The following is a 20,523-nucleotide window of genomic DNA, read 5'->3' on the forward strand; positions in this document are numbered from 1 at the left end:
AAAAAAAAAGTCCACTATCTCTTCATCTCAGAGTCATATTTCAGATATCTGTCCCTTCTGCAAAGATTAGAAATTTGCAATAGCGACATTCCAGTCTCCGGGGTTCATTTAAGAGGTCTCTCCTTTCCTTCCTGCATATTGCAAACACTCTCAATCTCCAGCTTCCCTCAGCTTCCCTCTTTCCTGCAGGTCCCAGGCCTCCATGGGCGATGGGTTCTGTCTAATGGCGTCACCTCTGTTTTCTCTTATGAGTTCATCTCGGTCACAGTGTTGGCTGCCACCCTTTCCTGCTAAGGAATTGTATATGTCTATGAAAGTTGTCGGATACTTTCCCCTCATTCCCACCTGTATTCCATCTGAAGAACCAGCCTCGGCAGACTCATGACGAGCATGTTGGCGCTTCTGAAATCCACCCCCTCTGGACCTCAGGGGGACCTGCCATGTGCTCTCAAGACGCTTTGGTCCTCTCTCCTGTGACCCAGGCTTTGTTTAACATGTCTTCTAAGGCATCGGTGCTCTTCCTCCAATGCCTCTAGTGTCTTATTTCCCCCTAAATTCAGCTGAGTTTCTAACAGTTTGATGTGCTTCTTAAGCTCTATTGTGCTTTCCCCATGAAGTGGAATGTTAGTACAACTTGCTGGAATTGAGTACCTTCCTTCCTTTTATCCTCTTTTAGCTTTCCAGCCTCTGACATTTTTTTTTTTCTAGTGTATCACACTAGATTTTATCTTGAAAGTATCCCATAGTGAGAGAGAGAGATGCAATCTGGAAATTCTAAATCTGCCAAACGCATCCACCACTCAAAGCAGTATTATGTATGTACGTGTCCCTGAGTTACATAATCTTACCCAGAGATGGTCCCCATCAGAGTCAATCAAATGCCCTCCTAATCTTGTGTTTCACATCCTGGCTCACCTTGAATAGCTGTTCATTAACATGCCTTCTCCTGAGGTCCTAATTCCACAACTGCCTTGGATATGCCATTGTGGGGTAAAGACATCAAAATAACAATTCCATGGACACTTGCTTAGACATTCATTGCACACTTTATGCTGACTTTCCCAGTCCTACCCTTTTAAATCTCCAGTTTCTGGCCTGCCAGACTGACCCAGTCCTCAGGGAACAGCCTGTCCCCAGTGGCTCTGAGATGATCGCCCAGACCTCCACGCCCTCCTGGGAGTTGTCCCAGGCTGTTTACTGAGACCTGCCCTCTCCTCTGACAGAGTTTTCTGGTTCCTTGTTACCCTTACTGATCTAACAAAAAAACAAGAAATCTTCTCATTTTAAATATTTTCCTTAAGGGAAGTTGGATGGAATACCTCTCCTTTTCCCTTTCATATTTGAAGACCTTGGCATTTCTCCAGCCTCATCACTTTGCTTCTACCCCTGTTCTGATTCTACGTCTGAAAAACAGGCTCAGTAGCACTGCAGTCCCTCCTTGATTCCCAGAGACAACTGAATATGCTCATGTGGGCAGTTCCCTAGCCTTCAGTGTCACAAAAACTTTGTTCCATTTTTTCTCCACCTTAATCCAGGTAGATGGCATATTCTCTTTATAATCAGGTCCCTATTATTTTATTTGTATGTTAATAAAATTGACCATCTGTGTGGGTAGAGCCATCATTGGGGGTTTGAGACTCTGACACCTGAAGCTGCGTTTGGTGCTTGCAGGAGGTACAAGGCACCCGGACGCCTGTCTCCATCTGCGCTCTTTCCTCCGGTGATTCCCTTCCAGCCCCAAGGCTTTCAATTCCACCCTCGGATTGACAACTTGCAAATTAATATTTCATCTGAGCACCAAACTAGGTCTGCGCCTCAACACCTCCGTGAGGATTTCTAATCAGCATTGCAAGTTCATATTCCCAAGATCAAACTCTTCACCCCCCACTGGAAACCTGCTCCTCCCTCATCTCTCCCTCCTCAGTAAGCTTTCTGCAGTTCCCAGCTGTGCAAGCCAAACACTTAGACTTCGTCCTTGATTTCTACCTTGATCCCCGCTTCATCAGCAAATCTTACTGTTCTGTCTCCAATGTATTTCCCAAATATGGCCACTTCTCTTCATGCTCGTCTCTACCACCCTGTTCCAACCCTCTGTGATCTCTCACTTGACTTGTCTTTTTGCATCTGCTCCTGCCTTCCTGCAATACTAAGATCACAACAGCTGGAGTGACTCAGAGCATGTTACCCCTCTAGGTAAAAGTCTCCCCATTCCTCTTAAAGTATAATTCATCTTCTTCCTGTGGCCAAACAGTTCACACATAGCCTCCCCTTTAACCTCACCTGCCCTCTCCCTCCCGGTCCATCAATTTCAGCCACATGAATTATCTCTCTGTTCCTAAATGTGCACCCAAGCTCACCCCCTTCTTGGTGATCATGCAGTAGCCAGTTCTTTGCCCGGGATGTTCTTTCCCTGGATCTTCCCATGGCTGACTCTTCCATGCAGATCTTGGCTCAATGCCCCTATTTAATGGGACTTTCAATGACTGCCTAGTCAAAATTACCCCCTTCCCTAATTTCAGCCCCCTTTCACCAGGTTACCCCATTGCATGTCCTGCATTACACTTATCCCACTATCTGGAATAATCTGGATTGCTTATTTATTCTCTTGTTTCTTATGTATCTTAGAATTGTCAGCTTCATGAGAGCAGTTACCTTAACTGTGATACTTTCCTCTCCATTCCTATCATAGTGCCTGTTGGAGCAAGAAGGAATGTCATTGTTGCATCTCAAACCAAATGGGCTGCCTGAGCAGTGCCCAACTTGCAAGAAGCAAGGTGATTCAGTCAAATCCTGATAAGAAAAGAGAGGAGCCAGAGGACTGAGTTGACAACACAGAGAAAAACACCATTTCCCTCCCCAAAGGAGCTCAGAGGAAGAGAGTGGAAAGCTTGTTCAATAACATTACTGCTGGAAACCAGAAAAGCAAAGCCAAGCCTTCCTGTGTTTCCAGCCCCATGAGTTACACATGCACCCATCATCACAGAAACCTGCACATCACATCCAACCTTCCTTCTACTCTGAACAGCAGTAAAACCTATTGATCCTACTTCTTTTACCACATGTCTGTGGTCCCCTTTTCCCATTCCTGCTGCCACAGGCTTGATTCCAACCTCACCATCCTCCGTTTGATCACTGCAGCGATCACACCCTCTACACACCCATTATCCTCCACAAAGTGGATCTCTCCAAACTGGTCTCTTACCATGCCACTTCCTGTTTAAAAAATAAAGTTAGTTAGGGGCAGGGAAAAATACAGTACAAGAGGAGGGAGTCTGGAGCATTTTGTGGTACCCTAAAGTAAGAAAATGCTCAGAAGTAGAAAGAGAGAGAGAGAGAGAGAGAGAGAGAGAGAGAGAGAGAGAGAGAGAGAGAGAGAAAGAAAGAAAGAAAGAAAGAAAGAAAGAAAGAAAGAAAGAAAGAAAGAAAGAAAGAAAGAAAGAAAGAAAGAAAGGAAGGAAGGAAGGAAGGAAGGAAGGAAGGAAGGAAGGAAGGAAGGAAGGAAGGAAGGAAGGAAGGAAGGAAGGAAGGAAGGAAGGAAGGAAGAGAGAAAGAAAGAGAAAGAAAGGAAGGAAGGAAGGAAAAGAGAAAGAAGAAAGGAAGGAAGGAAGGAAGGAAGAAGAAAGAAAGAGAGAGAGAGAGAGGGAAGGAGGGAGGGAGGAAGGAAGAAAGAAAGAAAGAAGGAAGGAAAGAAAGAAAGGAGGGAAGGAAGAAGAAAGAAAGAGAGAGAGAAAGGGAGAGAGAGGGAGGGAGGAAGGAAGGAAGGGGAGAGAGAGAAAAAGAAAAGAAGGAAAGGAGGGAGGGAGGGATGGATGTGGGAAGGAAGGAAAGAAGGAAAGGATGGATGGAAATGTCAAAAGAATACAGGAACTGACCTGAAAAAGCTCTCTATGACCAAAGCTGAAACAGTTTCAGCAACAAAACACATAATAATGTTAGTATTGGATTATAACACAAAGAATCAAATAAATATTCACAAGTGCATAGTGATAAATGATTGAATAAATAAATGATTGAATAAATAAATATGTCACAAGTATTCCTTACAGAATAGTTCCAATAAATAAATGTAGAAGGGATGAGGGAAATAGAAAATCAACATTAGAACACCATAGTAAAAATTGTTGCAGGCAAGATTCACCAATGAATGTGTACATTAATGGGCAAAAACTTAAGGAGAAAGATAATACTTATTTAACCTCAAAGTATCTTCCCCAAAATTAAATAGAGAAATGTGGTGAGTTTATACTATAGAAACCCTGCCAGCAGCACCTTCACCAACTGATCGAGGTTAACATCACCAGCACTGAGTACCCCAGCTTCCAGGCACTGAGAGCAGTCCATCACCTCTTCCTATAAATCCGTAACCTCAATACGATCTTGAGAAAACATGACAAAAACCCAAATAGAGAGGTATTTTACAAAACACCACACCTCACCAATAGTCTTCAAACATGTCAGGGCAATGAAGGATTTAGGGAACACTCAGGAACAGATTGGCAGAGACTAAAGACTTGAGAACCAAATGCATCATGGAACCTCGACTGGATCTTGGAACAGAAAAGGACATTAGTGGGAAAACAAGAAATCTTAACAGTCTGTGGTTTGGTTAATGATATTATACCAATGTTGATTTCTAATTTTGACAAAGGCACCATGGTACTAGATGTTAACATTAGAGGAATTGGGTATGCAGGAACTCTCTGTGCTATCTTTGCAACTCTTCTGTAAATGTAAAATTATTCAAGTAAAAGGTAAAAAGAACTATTTAAAAGCCCTTAGCTAGCTTGCCACAGTCGCTAGACTCTAACTTCTTTGTTGTGGCATCCGAACAACCCATGATCTTAGCCCCTGTTGCTCTGTCTGGTTCCATCTGGGATGATCCTTGATGAAAGGTCCCCCTCCACACATACACTCAGACAACATCACAACCCAACCACACTAAGCTACACTCACAGGCCCCCAGGCAACACACGCTTCATATTCATGACCCCGAGCCGTCATCACTCCTTCATCTTGGATTCTGTTTCTCAACCAATTCTTTTTTCAAAAGTCAAACCCAAAGTCACTTTTGCATAACTTTCCTGAGCCCCTACTTCTACCACAGGCAGATTAACCCCTCCCTCCTCGTGTCCCCTCCCAGCCCTATACACCCTGAGATTACTTCACCACAGATTCCGCACAACAGCTAAACTCTTGGTGCCCAGGGACGGGACAGGTGCCTTTATCTTTATTGTCCTCGATCAATACTTACAGTGTGTGATGTTAATTGGGAAGGAGGGTCTTCCTGGAGCTGGATAAACCTGTCTGGTTAATAGGCATCTGCAGACAGAGCCTGGGGGTGGAGTGGGGTGTCAGCGTGCATCCATCACCGCCCTCGCCAGCCAGACCTGCCAGCAGCCATCTGCCAAAGCACCCGCAGGAAAGGTCACTTCCATGGGTTCCGTGGAAAACCAGTGTCTAAGCTAAAATGCGTAACAATTATGAAGAAAAGTTTACTACTCAAGAAAATGAGCTGCTTTTAAATATAGCTGAACTAACCAGTAATGTAAACAGGGTTACTGAAATATGAACAAGACTTACTCCTCCTTAAATCAAGCCCCTTCACAGGTAGAGCTTTCAGTGGCCAGCCTGAGTTAGTCCTTGTATTTATTTATTTATTATTATTTTATTATTTATTTATTTATTTATTTAGGGCTGTGATGGGTCTTCGCTGCTGCGCGCGGGCTTTCTCTAGTTGCGGCGGGCGGGGGCTACTCTTTGTTGCGGTGCGTGGGCTTCTCACGGCGGTGGCTTTTCTTGTTACAGAGCATGGGCTCTAGGCACATAAGAGTTGTGGCTCCCAGGCGCTAGAGCTCAGGCTCATAGTTGTGGCGCGTGGGCTTAGTTGCTTCGCAGCACGTGGGATCTTCCCGGACCAGGGCTCGAACACATGTCCCCTGCATTGGCAGGCGGATTCTTAACCACTGTGCCACCAGGGAAGTCCAGTCCTTGTATTTAAAAGTAATAAACCTGCATTCTTTTATAAAAGACTAAACCTCACATTTGTCAAAGTTTTGCAAGACCTGCTCCTTTGTGCCTGCATGAGCCCAAGTGACTGCAGATTCTGGACTGCCACCGCTCACCCACTACACGGTGCTTGGAGACTCTGAAAGGAAGACATCTACCTTGGGATTCAGAGTTCATCCTCACCCTAATCTGCTATCGGCAAGTCTCCCAGACCTCGAGCTTACTGATGTGAAAGCACTTTGAGTCTTGCTTTTTTAGGTCAGTGAAGAATTTTTTTTAAGCTTTTCCTGTTATCTGCTTTTTCATATTGATTTCTCACAATTCCAAAATAGAGTTCAAATAGTAGTGCCATAATAGCTCTTGGATTTCCAACCCCGCTCTTGATTTGTGGCACTTCATGTTTCATTCATGTAGCCCTTACATAACACTCTGCGCCTCCACCTTGGCATTGATTTTCCACCTTCACCTTCAATATTTGATCACAGGGATGAGAAAAGCCAAATATATAACTGTAGCTTTTGGAGCTAGACTCAAAAGTAATTCTTATTCCTGTTAATGCAGGGGGTAAAAAAGAAAAGAAGAGAAAGGAAATAGCATTTATTTCTCAGAAGAGAAACCTACTGTTTTCTGAAAATGATGCTTTTATTGAGTTCCTTTCACAACAGGGCACTAAAAAGTGAGCTATGAGCAACTCCTGCAGTTTCTTTCCATCTCCTTCTCAGCCTCAAGAACAGCCCGGGAGGTCAGCAACACCTGGCCCATCCTGTCTGTTTCTCTGTCAAGAAATGAGACAAAAGAATCCTGGCATCTCCATGCCCGCAATTTATCTCCCGGTGACCAGCCATTATGGTCCATCTTCTACCCTCCTGAGCTCCCCACTGTAGAAAAACAGTGTGATCACAGCAGTGCTTCTGTTTCAGCTACAGCAGCCCTCTTGATTTTCCCATCATTGTGGAAATATCTACCAATTTTTCCAGATAGGGTTCAGGGCATATTTAACCAATGCTTAATCCACCCATTCAACTAGATTAAAATTGTGAAATTATTTCTCCTACCTCTACTTATACCCTCTCACCTGCTTCCCACCCTGCTGGCCACCGAGTCCTGAGATTGCCCCTCAGAAGCATCTCTGTGATGCATCCCCTTTTTCTATCTTCAAGGCACTGGTGAAGGATCAGCTTTGATATTTCTACCTTGGAACTACAATGAAGAATGGCTTTTACATCCCTTTCCAGAGGCTACAGGGAGAAGGGAGTAGGAAGAGGAAACAGGTGGGTCCCGGACCCTGAAACAAAAGTGAGCTAGTGGAGGATTAATATGCAGGATAAATGGGAGCAGGAGAGATGCAGGCTGGTCTCAGAGCATCACACCCAAGACCCCGAGTAAACTGTAACCCCAAGTTCGTGCAAATATGCACCTTTCTCCATAGTTGGCTACTGAGTTATGCTTTCTGCTTCTTTGTAGCCTAGTGATACTTCAACATGTACAAACATACTAATAAAACTAAATATGAACTCTTTATGCTTGTAATTTTTGGACAAGCTGAAATAATTTGAAAAATTAAATTATAAAGCTGAAAAATTTTGAAAAATTAAATTACAATTCTTAGCTTTAGTTTATTAGTTATATACTTTAAATACTATGAATTTAATACTATGAATTATGTTATTTGACTGAAATGTGGTGTAGACCATTCCTGTGCAGCTTCTACTTGACTTGGCAAGTCCCACAGTGTAAACCACCATGTGCTCTGGGATAATTCCAATGGCTACAAAGCCGCAGTCTAGTACAGATGCATTTGGAACAACAAAAAAGGAGGAGAAAGAAGATGGAAAAAACATATTTGAAAAGATGGCTCAGACCTTTATTACATTGGTGAAGGACATCACCTATAGATAAACAAATCCCTAAATTCCCAAGTAAGATGAATTTTTAAGAAAGATATTTCCTGATTCAGAAATGATGGAGAAGCTTATATCAATTTAACCCTCAAGCTGACAAAAATTATGAACTCTATGGAAAAAAAAAAAAACTTCTGAGGCCACTTGAAGTGAGCCTAGGGGATAAGGAAATTGGAGGTTACACAATCCTTGGAAGAAGGGAAGCAGATGTGTGAGCGCAATGCCGAACACGTAACCAGGCTTTTCTCTGAGGACACTTGAGATTCACGGCAGCACGTGAGAGCACAGAGCTCAACCAGAAAGTGGAATTCCTGCTGGAATGGAAAAAATGGGGCTGAAGTGATTGGAAATTGAGAAAAAAGTCCTGGAAAGGGAGGAGACACAGCTGGGAGCCCCAAAACCTTCATACTAAATTGAGTCAAATCTTGTACGACTCTAAGAAGCCCAACAGAAATATTTCAGAAGCTGCCTGCTGCTGGAGAGACAGAGATTGGCATTAAAGTCCCACCAGTTAGACAAGCTGGCTGAATGCCTCAAGCTTCCCACTGAAATCCCGGAAGAGACACACAATCAGAATAAATGTGACATCTTAGGACTAACAGGTTCACCCTCTGACCAAGAGCAAAATCTAAATAATCTGTTCCTAACAAAGCCTTAAACCAACTTTCAACAGGATTGAGGTGCTCATCCAGCAATTTAACTGCCTTCCAGAGCAAATACTATATCATGTAGAGGGAGATATCAAACTCCAGAGTTTCTACAATGCCCCATCCAAAATATCAACATAAAGTAAAAAATTACTAGACATGAAAAGGAGCAGAAAAAAATGGTAACCTTATGAAGAGGAAAAAAAGCAGTTAATAGAATAGACACTCAGATGATCTAGGCTTTGGAGTAAACAGAAAGATTTATAGGATAAACCAAGTGGTCTAATGGTGAATTGAAGTCCTTGAAAGAAACAAAGTGGAATGTGACAGAAAAAAAAAAAAGCTGAAGAAATAATGGGTAATAATTTTCCAAATTTAGGAAAATGAATAAATACAAATAAATCAATTCACGATTCTTGGTGTCTTGGGTAATTGCAAGCAGGATGGGGGGACAAGGAAGAGCAAATAGAAATAAAGAAGAAGCATGCCTGAGTACTTCATAATCACATTACTGAAAACAAAAAATGAAAAGGGAATCTTAAAACTGAACTATAAGTTTTCTTGCCTCTGATCTGACAAATAAAGAGCTTGGAAGCCATCATCCCATGCATCCTTAGAAGTTCAACATACCAAGAACCAGAGACTTTTCTCGGTTTCATCAGAAAAGTGATGTTGAAAGGCAAACCACGAGCCCAAAATCTGGAGAGACAAGCATAACCAGAGAGATACAGCACCCAAAATGTGTTTACCTGGAGCAGAAGTCCCTAGAGCCACCAACTGGTGGAAACACTTGAACAGTAATTTGAGCTGCTGGAGGTTACATGTGAACCAGCAAGACAATGAGAAAGCCCTAGAAACCACTGCCTTGAGGGGGCAGGGAGCCATGCTTTGGCTTTACTACCAGGAGCCACACCAGGTTTTCATGGTGAAGATCTGAGAAAAATCCCCTGATGGCTATAGCAGAGAGAAGGGAAGAATAATTGAGAAATTAACCCAGATCATCTCCATAGCAAACACCTACTCACCAGGGAAAACACACTGCCAGACCTTATCCCAGGTGGGTTAGGGGCTTTCATCCCACTCCAGCACCTTCTAGACTCAACAGGAGTTGAGTCTAGACTCAACAGGAGCCAGGCTTCAAGAAGATAGAATGAGGGGAAGACAGAGAGGACATGGATGCAAGCCCCCTGAGTAACTGAGACATAACCAGAGATTATAGGGTGCTCTCCTTCCTGTACACCTTATCACTGACACCAAAAGTACTCCAGTATAACCGTGGAGTAGACCAAAATTTCTGCAAGAAAAGTTCTAAAGGAAGCACAAAGACAACAGGGGAGACAAAAACACAGAAACTATGGGAATTTTAAACCTCTAGCCCCTACAGCTATAGCAAACACCCCCAAAAAATAAATAAATAAAAGCCCAAGTCCTCACCAGATTAACATAAATCCTCACACTAAAGATTATTTCTCCCCATTCATATTACCAGGCTTTCAAAAACAAATTACAAGGCATGCAAAGAGGCAAGAAATAAATAGTCTAAAGAGGCAAAGCAAGCATCAGAACCAGACTCAAATATGACACAGGTGCTGAAATTAGATGGCAAGGAATTTAAGATAACTACGATTAGTATATTAAGAGCTCTAGTGGGAAAAATAAGCAACATGCAAGAACAGATGATTCTACGGACTGAATGTTTGTGTCCCCCTATATGTTGAAATCTTAACCACCAGTGTGATAATATTAAAAGATGGGGCTTTTGGGGTGATTAGGTTATGAGCATGGAACCCTCATGATGGAATAAGTGCCCTTATAAAAAAGCACTAAAAACCTGCCTTGCTCCCTTCTGCCATGTGAGTTTCTAGCGAAAATACAGCCATCTAGGAAGTAAGCTCTCACCAGATACCAGATCTACTGGTGCCTTGATTTTGGACTTCCAGAACTGTGAGAAATAAGTTTCTGTTTTTTTGTAAGCCACCCAGTCTATAGTATTTTGTTAAAGCATCCCAAAAAGAAGACAAATGGTTAATGTAAGCAAAGAGATGGAAATTCTAAGAGAGACTTTTTAAAAATGCTAGAAATCAGAAGCACACTAACAAAAATGAAAAATAATTTTGTTGAGCTTAGTGGACTAAACATGACCAAAGGAACAACCGGTGAGTTCAAGCTATGTTACTATGGCAAAATATGTCAATAGAAACATCTCAAACTGAAAGGGAAGAATTGAAAAGCCGAACAATAACAACAGAAAATAACATCCAAAAATTGTGAAACAATTTCAAAAGTTGGAATAGCCAAGGGAGAAGAGAGAACTGAGCAGAAGAAATAAGTAAAATAATAATAGCCTTTCCAAAATCAATGACAACACCAAGCCATACATCCAGGAAGCTCAGAGAATACCAGGCAGGATTAATCCCAAATACACACAGTCAGCCCTAGACATAGTTCATTCAATCTGCAGAAAGACAAAGACAAAGAGAAAAGTCTTAAAAATAAAGTCAGGGAGAAAACACTTATCTATTGAAAAATGAAGATAATAATTCATGCTGCTCATCAGAAGTCATGCAAATAAGAAGAAAGCAAAGTGAAATATTTCAAGTGTTGGAAGAAAAAAAAAAACAACCAACCTAGAATTCTATATCAGGGGTAATATCCTTCAAAATAAAGGAGAAATAAAGACTTTCTCAGGCTAATAAACTAAGGGAATTTGTTTTTAGATCAGGCCTGCAAGAAATGTGAAAAGAAGTTGTGTCACTTGGAAGAAGGAAAATGATGAAGATCAAAAACTTGGGCCTACATTTTTTAAAAAGGAAATGCATCCTAGAAGGAATAAATGAAAGTAACATATTTTCTATTGTTCTTATTTTTAATTGATCTAAAAGAGAATTCTTTGTTTGAAGGAATAATAGTAACAATGTATTGGGTGGTTAAGGCACATATATGAAAGAAATGCAGCAAGAGATAGAGGGCGGAATTGAAAATATTCTGTTTAAAGCACTTACCCTACACATGATAAGATATAGTGCTATTGGAAAGTTGGCTTAGATTAGTTTAAAATATATATTGTAAATGCTAAGGCAGCCACTAAAATTTTTTTAAAGAAGTAAAATTATCATTATCAGAGAGGAGATAAAATGGGATTTATACAGGCACACCTCAGAGACATTGCAGGTTCTGTTCTAGACCACTGCATTAAAGTGAATATTGCCATAAATAAAGTCACACAAGTGTTTTTGTTTCCCAGTACATATAAAAGTTATGTTTACACTATGCTGTGGTCTGTTAAGTGTGCAATAGCATCATGTCTATTAAACAATGTATATATATATATATATATATATATATATATATAAATTCAAAAAAATGCCTTTGGAAAATAGCATCAATAGACTTGCTTGATGTGGGATTGCTATAAACCTGCAATATGTTAAAAAAAAAAAAACACAGTATCTGTAGAGTGCAATAAAGTGAAGCACAATAAAAAGAGATATGCCTGTAAAATGCTGAATTAAAACCAGAGATGGTAGGAAAAGAGGGGAATAAAGTAAATAAGAACAATTGGGATGAATAGAAAATGGTTAAAAACAGTAGTTATTAATCCAACTATATCAATAATCACTTTAAAGTGTATAGTCTAAGAAAATCTTTAAAAGGCAGAGATTGTCAGATGGGATAAAAAATACCCAGCTCTATGTTGTCTACCAAAAAAAACCACATTAAATATAAAGATTCAGACAAGTTAAAATTGAAGAGATGGAGAAAGTTATATCACGCTATCAGTAATGGAAAAAAATACCCGTAGTAGTTATAAATATTTCAGACAAAGTATATTTCAGAACAAAGGTGATTACAGTGATAAAAAAGAACATTAAATAAAGATAAAGGACTTGATTCTCCAGGAAGACATAATGATAAGCATGAGTATGCAACATGACAGTGAATCAAAACGTGAGAAAAAAACTGATAGAAATTGAAGAAGAAAGAGCTCCAGTATTTTAGTTGGAGACTTCAACACCCCTGTCAGTAACTGATAGATCAAGTGGGCAGCAAATCAGTAAAGATACAGATAACATGAACAGCACCTTCAATCAACTTGATCTAATTGATATTTTTTAGAATACTTCATTCAGCGATAATAGAATACACATTCTTCTTAAGCTTACCTGGAAACTTCACCAAGGTAAGCAACATTCTGGGTCATGAAGAAGAGAAAGAATACAAATCACCAATAGAAATGAAAGAAAGAAAGGGCATCACTACTGATCTCTTGGGCATTAAAATGATAATAATAAAATAATACTACAAATAACTCTGCCCCCAAATTTGATAACTTAGATGAAAGGAATAAAATTTCTTGAGAGGCAAAAACTATCAAAACTCACACAAGGAAAAATAAGAAATTTGAATATCCCACCATCTATTAAAGATATTGAGTTACTAATTAATAACCTTCCAAAAAAGATAGCACTGGGCCCATATGGTTTCATTCATGAATTCTAGCAAATATTTAAGGGAGAAACAATACTAATTCTCTATAATACCTTGTGGAAATAAAAGCAGAGGGAACATTTCCTAACTCATTTATGAGGTCAACATTACCTCAATACCCAAAGCAAGTAAAGACACTAAGAGAAAGGAAAACTACAGACCAATATCTCTTATGAATATAAATACAAAGATATCCTCAACAAAATATTAACAAATAAAACCCATTGGAATATGAAAAGAACTATACACCACAATGAAGTTGTATTTATTTCAGGCCTGCAAAGCTGGTTCAACATTCAAAAATAAATCAAGGCAATCCTCCATATCAACAGGCTGAAGAAGAAAAGTCATTTGATCACATTAATTGACAGAAAAGGCATTTGGCAAAATCTGATGCCTACTTATGATAAAACTCTCAGCAAACTAGGAAGAAGAGAGCAATGTCTTCAACTTGATAAAGAACGTGTATTAAAAATCTAAAGCTATCATCGTACTTAAGATGAGAGACTGGACAGTTTTCCCCTAAGATCAGGAACGAAGTAACTCTCTCACCACTCCTGCTTAACATTGTACTGGAAGTTTTAGCTGGTGAGATAAAAGAAAGAAAAAAGAATAAATGTGGATACAAATTGGAAATAAATAAGTAAAACTGTATTATTCACAGATATAATGGTCTATGTAGAAAAGCTCAACAAAAATAGTCCTGGAACTAATAAGCAAGTAGATGAAGATCTCAGAATACATGCTTAAAATACAAAGTCCATTGCTTTCCTATAAACCAGAAATAAACAATTGGATTTTCTTTTATTTATTTATTTATTTGGAGTATAGTTGCTTTACACTCTTGTGTTAGTTTCTGCTGTACAACAAAGTGAATCAGCTATATGTATACATATATCCCCTCCCTCCTGGACCTCCTTCCCATCCATCTACATCAGCACAGAGCACCAAGCTGAGCTTCCTGTGCTATACAGCAGGTTCCCACTTGCTATCTGTTTTACGCACAGTAGTGTATATACGTCAGTCTTAATCTCCCAATTCATCCCACCCCCCCTTTCCCCCTCCGTGTCCACATGTCCATTATCTATGTCTGTGGAATGTGAAATTTTAAAAAAATACCATGATGTTTAATTTTATGTGTCAACCTGGCTGGGCCAGAGTGCCCAGATATTTGGTCAAACATTATCTGGATGTTTCTGTGGAGATGCATTTCCAATGAGGTTAACATTTAAATGAGTGCACTTTAGGTAAAGCAGGTCACCTCCATAATGTGGATGGGCCTGATCCATTCAGCTGAAGGTTTTAATAGAACAAAATCTGAGCACCCCTGAAAATAAGAAATTCTGGCAGCAGACCGCCTTTGCACTAAAACAGCAAATCTTCTTCCCTAGGTCTCCAGCCTGCTAGCCTACCCTACAGATTTTGAACTTACCAAGCCTCCAAAAACATGTAAGACAACTCCTTAAAATAAACCTAGATGATAGATAGATAGCTGATAGATGATATATGATAGATAGATAGATAGATAGATAGATAGATAGATAGATAGAGAAAAATAGACAGATATAAACATAGACACAACCTCTTACTTGTGTTCCTCTAGAGAACCCTGACTAATACAAATACCATTTACAACAGCACCAAAAATGAAATAAGTATAAATCTAAAAAAATTTTATACAGAGTCTGCAAGCCAAAGACTATAAATTACTGATGAAAGAAATCAAGGAAAATCTAAATAGATGGAGAAATATTCCATGTTTATGGATAAGAAGACTCAAAATTGTTAAGATGTCAATTTATTCCAACTTGATCCACAGATTTAAGGCAATTCCAATCAAAATTTCACTAGGCTATTTTGTATCTGTCAATAAACTAATTTTAAAGTTGATATCAAAAGGCAAAAAACCTAGACTAGACAATACAATACTGAAGAAGAACAAAATTGGAAAACTCACAATGTTCAATTTAAGATTTACTATAAAACTATAATAATCAAGACAGCATAGTATCAGCAAAAGAATAAACAAATACGTTAACGGAACAGAATAGAGATCCCATAAACAGGGCCATATAAATATAACCATCTGATCTTTGACAAAGGAGCAAGGGGAGTTCAATATAAAAAGAGATATTTTCTCAACAAATGATGCTGGAACTACTGGATGTCATGATGGGGAAAAAAAAAAAACCTAGACACAGATCTTACACCTTTCATAAAAATTAACTCAAAATAGTGCATAGGTTTAAATGTAAAATGCAAAACCATAAAACTAGTAGAAGAACAATAGGAAAAAATTATAAGAACTTAGGTTTTGTGTTGAGGTTTTAGTTACAACAAGGAAAACATGACCCATGAAATAAAAAGTCAAATTCATAATTTAGACTTAATTAAAATTTAAAATATCTGCTGTATAAAAGACACTGATAAAAGAATAAAAATACAACCTACAGACTAGTAGGAAATATTTTCAAGGCACATATCTGATAAAGGGCTTGCACTCATAATATACAAAGAAACTTAAAACTCAAAAATAAGAAAACAACTCAACTTTTTAAATGGGAAAAAATATGCAGACACAAGATTCACAGATGGCAAATAAGCACACTAAAAATGCTCAACATCAGTTTTCATTAGAGAAATGCAAATTAAAACAATAAAGAGATACCACTACCTACTTATTAGGATAAATACATTGGCTAGAATTGCCTAACATTCAGAAAACTGAAAGGATTAAATGCTGGCAGAGATACAGAGCAAAAGGAACTCTCATTCATTGTGAGTGAGAATGAAAATGAGAATGGGACAGACATTTTGCAGGACAGTTTCACAGTTTCTTATAAAGCTGAACTGGTCTTATCATATTATCCAGCAACCATATTCCTAGGTATTTACCCAGACAATTGTAAAAGTTTTGTTCACACAAAAGCCTGCATGCAAATGTTTATAGCAGCCTTATCCATAATCATCCGAAACTAGAAGCAACCAAGATGCCCTTCAACGGGTGAGCAGATAAACAAACTATGGTTTCTCCATACAATGTCATACTCTTCTGAAATCAAAATAAATGAGCTACCAAGGCACACAAAGACATGGATAAAACTTAACTGCACATTGCTAAGTGAAAGATACTGATATGAAAAGGATTCGTGCTGTATACTGTGTGACTCCAATTACATGATATTCTGGAACAAGGAAAATTTATGTAAAGACAGTAAACAAATTAGTGGTTGCCAGGAGTTCAAACTGGGAGAAGAGGTGTGTAGGTGAAGCACGGGGGCTTTTTTATGGTTGGAAAGACTGTTCTGTGTGATATCCTTTTGTAATGGTAGATACATGATACTCTACATTCTTCAAAACCATAGAATTTTGCTGTACAAAGAGAGGAGCTTAAGGCACTCAAAAAAATTAATCACTCAGGAGATTATGGGATCCCAGGAGAGAAAGCAGTCTGTGACAGAAGAATCTAACTATTTTACAAGTGTATGAAACCACCTCTTTTAAGAAGCAAGGGGACAACATGCTGGCCTAAAGTAATTTGGGGTTTTTTTGTTTGTTTTTGTTTATTTTTGTTTTTAATTGAAGTAAAAAAAAATGAGTGGAACCTGAAGACAAAAGGCAACAGAAACTGTACATAAGCACTGTACACTAGTTGATAAGGGTGTTTCCCACAGGAATCCAAGTTACCAATTCTGTAACCGCTGTATATGTGGACATGTGGATGGTGGGAGCCAGGTTTCTCACTGTTGGAGTGGAGGCTGGAGACAAGCAAAGGAGAAGTCGCTAGAATAATCCAGGTGGTAATGGATCAGAGGTGGAGACACAAACTTAAGATAGATGGTTTCACAGAGAAATAGTTATAGATATGTATTTATACACAAGTTAGTATATCCGCATATATTTCCTTGCTCTGTTAAATCAGATCATCTAGGAGCAAGAACACCCCAATATGAACAATCACATCTAGTGCCCCGATCCTGGCATCTAATACTACTCTGCAATAAAGGACCCAGGCTTTTTGGAGAAATGGTTGGCCCTAGGACTAGGGCAAGAAATATACAAGATAAACTTGAAAATCTTGTAGTGCCAGGAAGCAAGAAAGAGTTAAATAATAATAAAGTAATTAATATAATTTAATTAAAAACTATGATGAGGTTATATCAAAAGGTCATAGGAGCCAACTAAAGAGTTCCCAATGGTCAAAGCTGGATCATTTTGAGGAACAAAGTGAATAAAATATTATGGTATTATAACCCAAAGTATAAAACAAATAGCCATGAGTCCTCATTGATATAAATAAATAAACGAATAAATAAATTTATGGAGGAGAATAGCAAAGTTTTCCCTGCAGAAGAATTCCAAATAATTTAGATAGATCATCTGTCCTCAGAGATGAGGAGCATAGCTCTCTGTGCTTAAGTGGTAGCTGTACATAGTGGCTTCCTGCCAAAGAGGACAGAATGAAGATGGAGGGGGTAACTTTTACAGCAAAGAAACTGACAAACACGACCTCATCCAGCTGTTCAAGGTCAATGTCAACAGTGATAATTCATATGGATCATGTGCGTACTTGGTATGATGTGATGAGAATGGCATTTTATATCTGTAGTCTCTTTCCCCAAGACCTATAACCCCAGTCTAACCATGAGAAAAACATCAGACACATCACAATTGAAAGGCATTCTACCAATTTCCTGACCAGCATTCCTCAAAACTGTCAAGGCCATTAAAACAAAAAAGTCTGATAAAAACAGAACTGCCTAGCGGAACCTAGGGAGACAGGATTACTAAATGTAAAATGGTATCCTGGATGGGACCCTGGAACAGAAAAGTAAAAGTAAAACTGAATATATCTGAATAAAGTATGGGCTTTGGCTAATAACGTCAATATTGGTTCATTAATTATGACAAATATATCATACTAACATAAATGTTAGTAATAGGGGTAACTAGGCGTGAGGCATATGAAAACTCTTTGAACTATCCTCACAACTTTTCTGTCAATCTAAAATTATTCTACAATTAAAAGTTTATTTTTTATTTTTTAAATTTTTTTTGTGGGGGGGGCGATACGCGGGCCTCTCACTGTTGTGGCCTCTCCCGTTGCGGAGCACAGGCTCCCGACGCGCAGGCTCAGCGGCCACGGCTCACGGGCCCAGCCGCTCCACGGCACGTGGGATCTTCCCGGACCGGGGCACGAACCCGCGTCCCCTGCATTGGCAGGCGGACTCTCAACCACTGCGCCACCAGGGAAGCCCAAAATTTATTTTTTTTAAAAATAAGCTATAAATGACATATAATCAATGAATTCCTTAACTCTTCCTTACTTAATTTACCTAACTCTTAATTAGCTTAATTTCTTAAGTTCTTCTTTTAAATTGTTCAATTCTGGAACATTATAAAGAAAACCCAAACTAGCAGAATGAGGCTCAATTTATTCAACTCTTCCTTCCGTTGAGATTGTAATGTGATTGACACAATTTCAGCATCATTAATGCACAATCTTCCTCATAGACTTCAAGCATTTTCATTTCCTGGTACAAGTTTTCAAATTTTATTGGAATGTCACCTTCAGGGTATGCTTCACATGAGCAAAATCCAATTTTCTCTCAAATAATTTCAAAACTATTTTAACCCTTAAAGCAAAATGCCTACATTTAAACGTGGCTTTTTTGTAGGCATATCATTAACGAGCAATAGTTCATACCCACTAACTGTGGATGGTACAGATCAGCATTAATTTCTTTTGCGTGCTGAAGACCATGTTAACATTTTATTTGAGGATCATTGTTTGACTTCATTCTTCTAGTAAGTATTTTATCTTGTCAAAATAAAATCTATTTTCTCTAACTGCATGGATTTGGTATTCCCATCATGTGGTTGAGAAGGGTTGAAAGGTCAAATTTGATAAGAGGTTCTGTCTTGGGGAAGATTCAGAAAATAGCATATACAGTATAATTATTGCATTCATTGCTCCAAAAATGTTGTCACTATGTGTAGAGTTGAGTCATGACCCCTAGTGACAAATGGATTTTCAGCCAAAATTCTGGTTTATACACTTTTCTCTTCACCAACATTATCAGTGCCCTTAACATACACGCAACTAAAAGTTGTTCTTCACACCTTTTCCTTGTCAAAACCTACACATTTTACAATAGATATAAAACCAATGACAACCACTAATTTTGATGCCTGTTTTCTTCTTTCTGGTAGTTAACACTAAATACCATAAATGTTACTTATTCAACAGAACATTTGTCCTTGGTAAAGTTCATGGAAATTAGTAATATTTACTTTTTTAAACATTTGTATGTGATTTCTCCTCTTACTTTAGTATTCATTAAAATATGGATCTTGATTTACTATTTCATCCTTGATAATGTTCATCTGATTTGGTTTGTGTCTATATTCCGGGTTCAGCCATTCTATCATCTAACTTTGCAAGCATTTCTACAAAACTAGGAAATTTCTGTTGTTTTCTATAAATATTGTACTAGTGGCATCACACATACAAAAAATCATGCTTGCTAAATATTGATTGAGCAGATGATATTATTCTTTAAGAACATTACATCAATGTACTTCAGTGTTCACGTGTCTTTCTTCAACACTCTTGATTGTTTGCTGTTTATTGAGACTTTTCCCCATCGTAGTAATTACAAATGTGTGATATGTGTGATTTTTATGTGCAAGGTATGTTTTATGTTTTTATAATTAAGAACTTGGATGTTTCCAGCCATAGATACCATCTTAGCCAAAGCTTTGTTACAAAATATGAAAAGTTGTTACAAGATACTTTGCCTTTACACTTAAAATATAAAAGTTGGTTTCCATATTTTCTTCTTCCATTTGAAATAATTGTGATGTAAAATACTCAATTTTCTGTCAGACGTACCAAAGGAAAATCAGAATCAATTTGAGTCATATTGCGTTTGCTAGAAACATTCACACACTATCCAAACGATGTGATGAGGTTTCATCTCTCTTGCCCAATCTACCAATTTCATGAATATCATTTCCTTCATCTTCTAACAGCAGGCTGGCACTGTGCCTGTCGCTTCCAGTTGTGGTTTTGATAAGAAATACTCTTTTCCACTCTCATTGTTTGATCAAAAATTCAATCTTCCTCTAATAATGATTATAAAGAGATTTTATCTGACCTGTTTAAGCTTTATATCTGGTGAGAATAAATTTCTTGCTCATTTTCAGTTTTTTCAATAATTAGATCTGACTAATTATAAAATGTATAATATGAGTTTGCAGATTTCATCTGAGTCACACTCCACAGAAGTCTGCTCAATTTCATTGTTCCACATTATTTATAAATGTAAGCAGACCTCCTCTTCTGAAGATTTTCCTATTTCCTTTCTGCTTTCTATTTCTGAGCCCCACTTCCATATTTTCTACTTCCACAAAAAAAGCTGACTACACTTATTCTTCACGATCTAACGTAATCTTTTAGTTTCTAATGTGCATTTCAG

The 20,523-nt window shown here is 38.5% G+C and overlaps 1 protein-coding gene across 3 annotated transcripts in view; it reads right to left on the reverse strand.

The window, feature by feature from the left end:
• The window catches only part of MED10 (mediator complex subunit 10), a 296,180-nt gene that overhangs the window by 190,333 nt on the left and 85,324 nt on the right, over positions 1–20,523 (reverse strand). The gene's annotated exons all lie outside the window — the stretch shown is intronic.

Source organism: Kogia breviceps, chromosome 4, assembly GCF_026419965.1.
Source record: "Kogia breviceps isolate mKogBre1 chromosome 4, mKogBre1 haplotype 1, whole genome shotgun sequence".
NCBI classification, from domain to species: Eukaryota; Metazoa; Chordata; class Mammalia; order Artiodactyla; family Physeteridae; genus Kogia; species Kogia breviceps.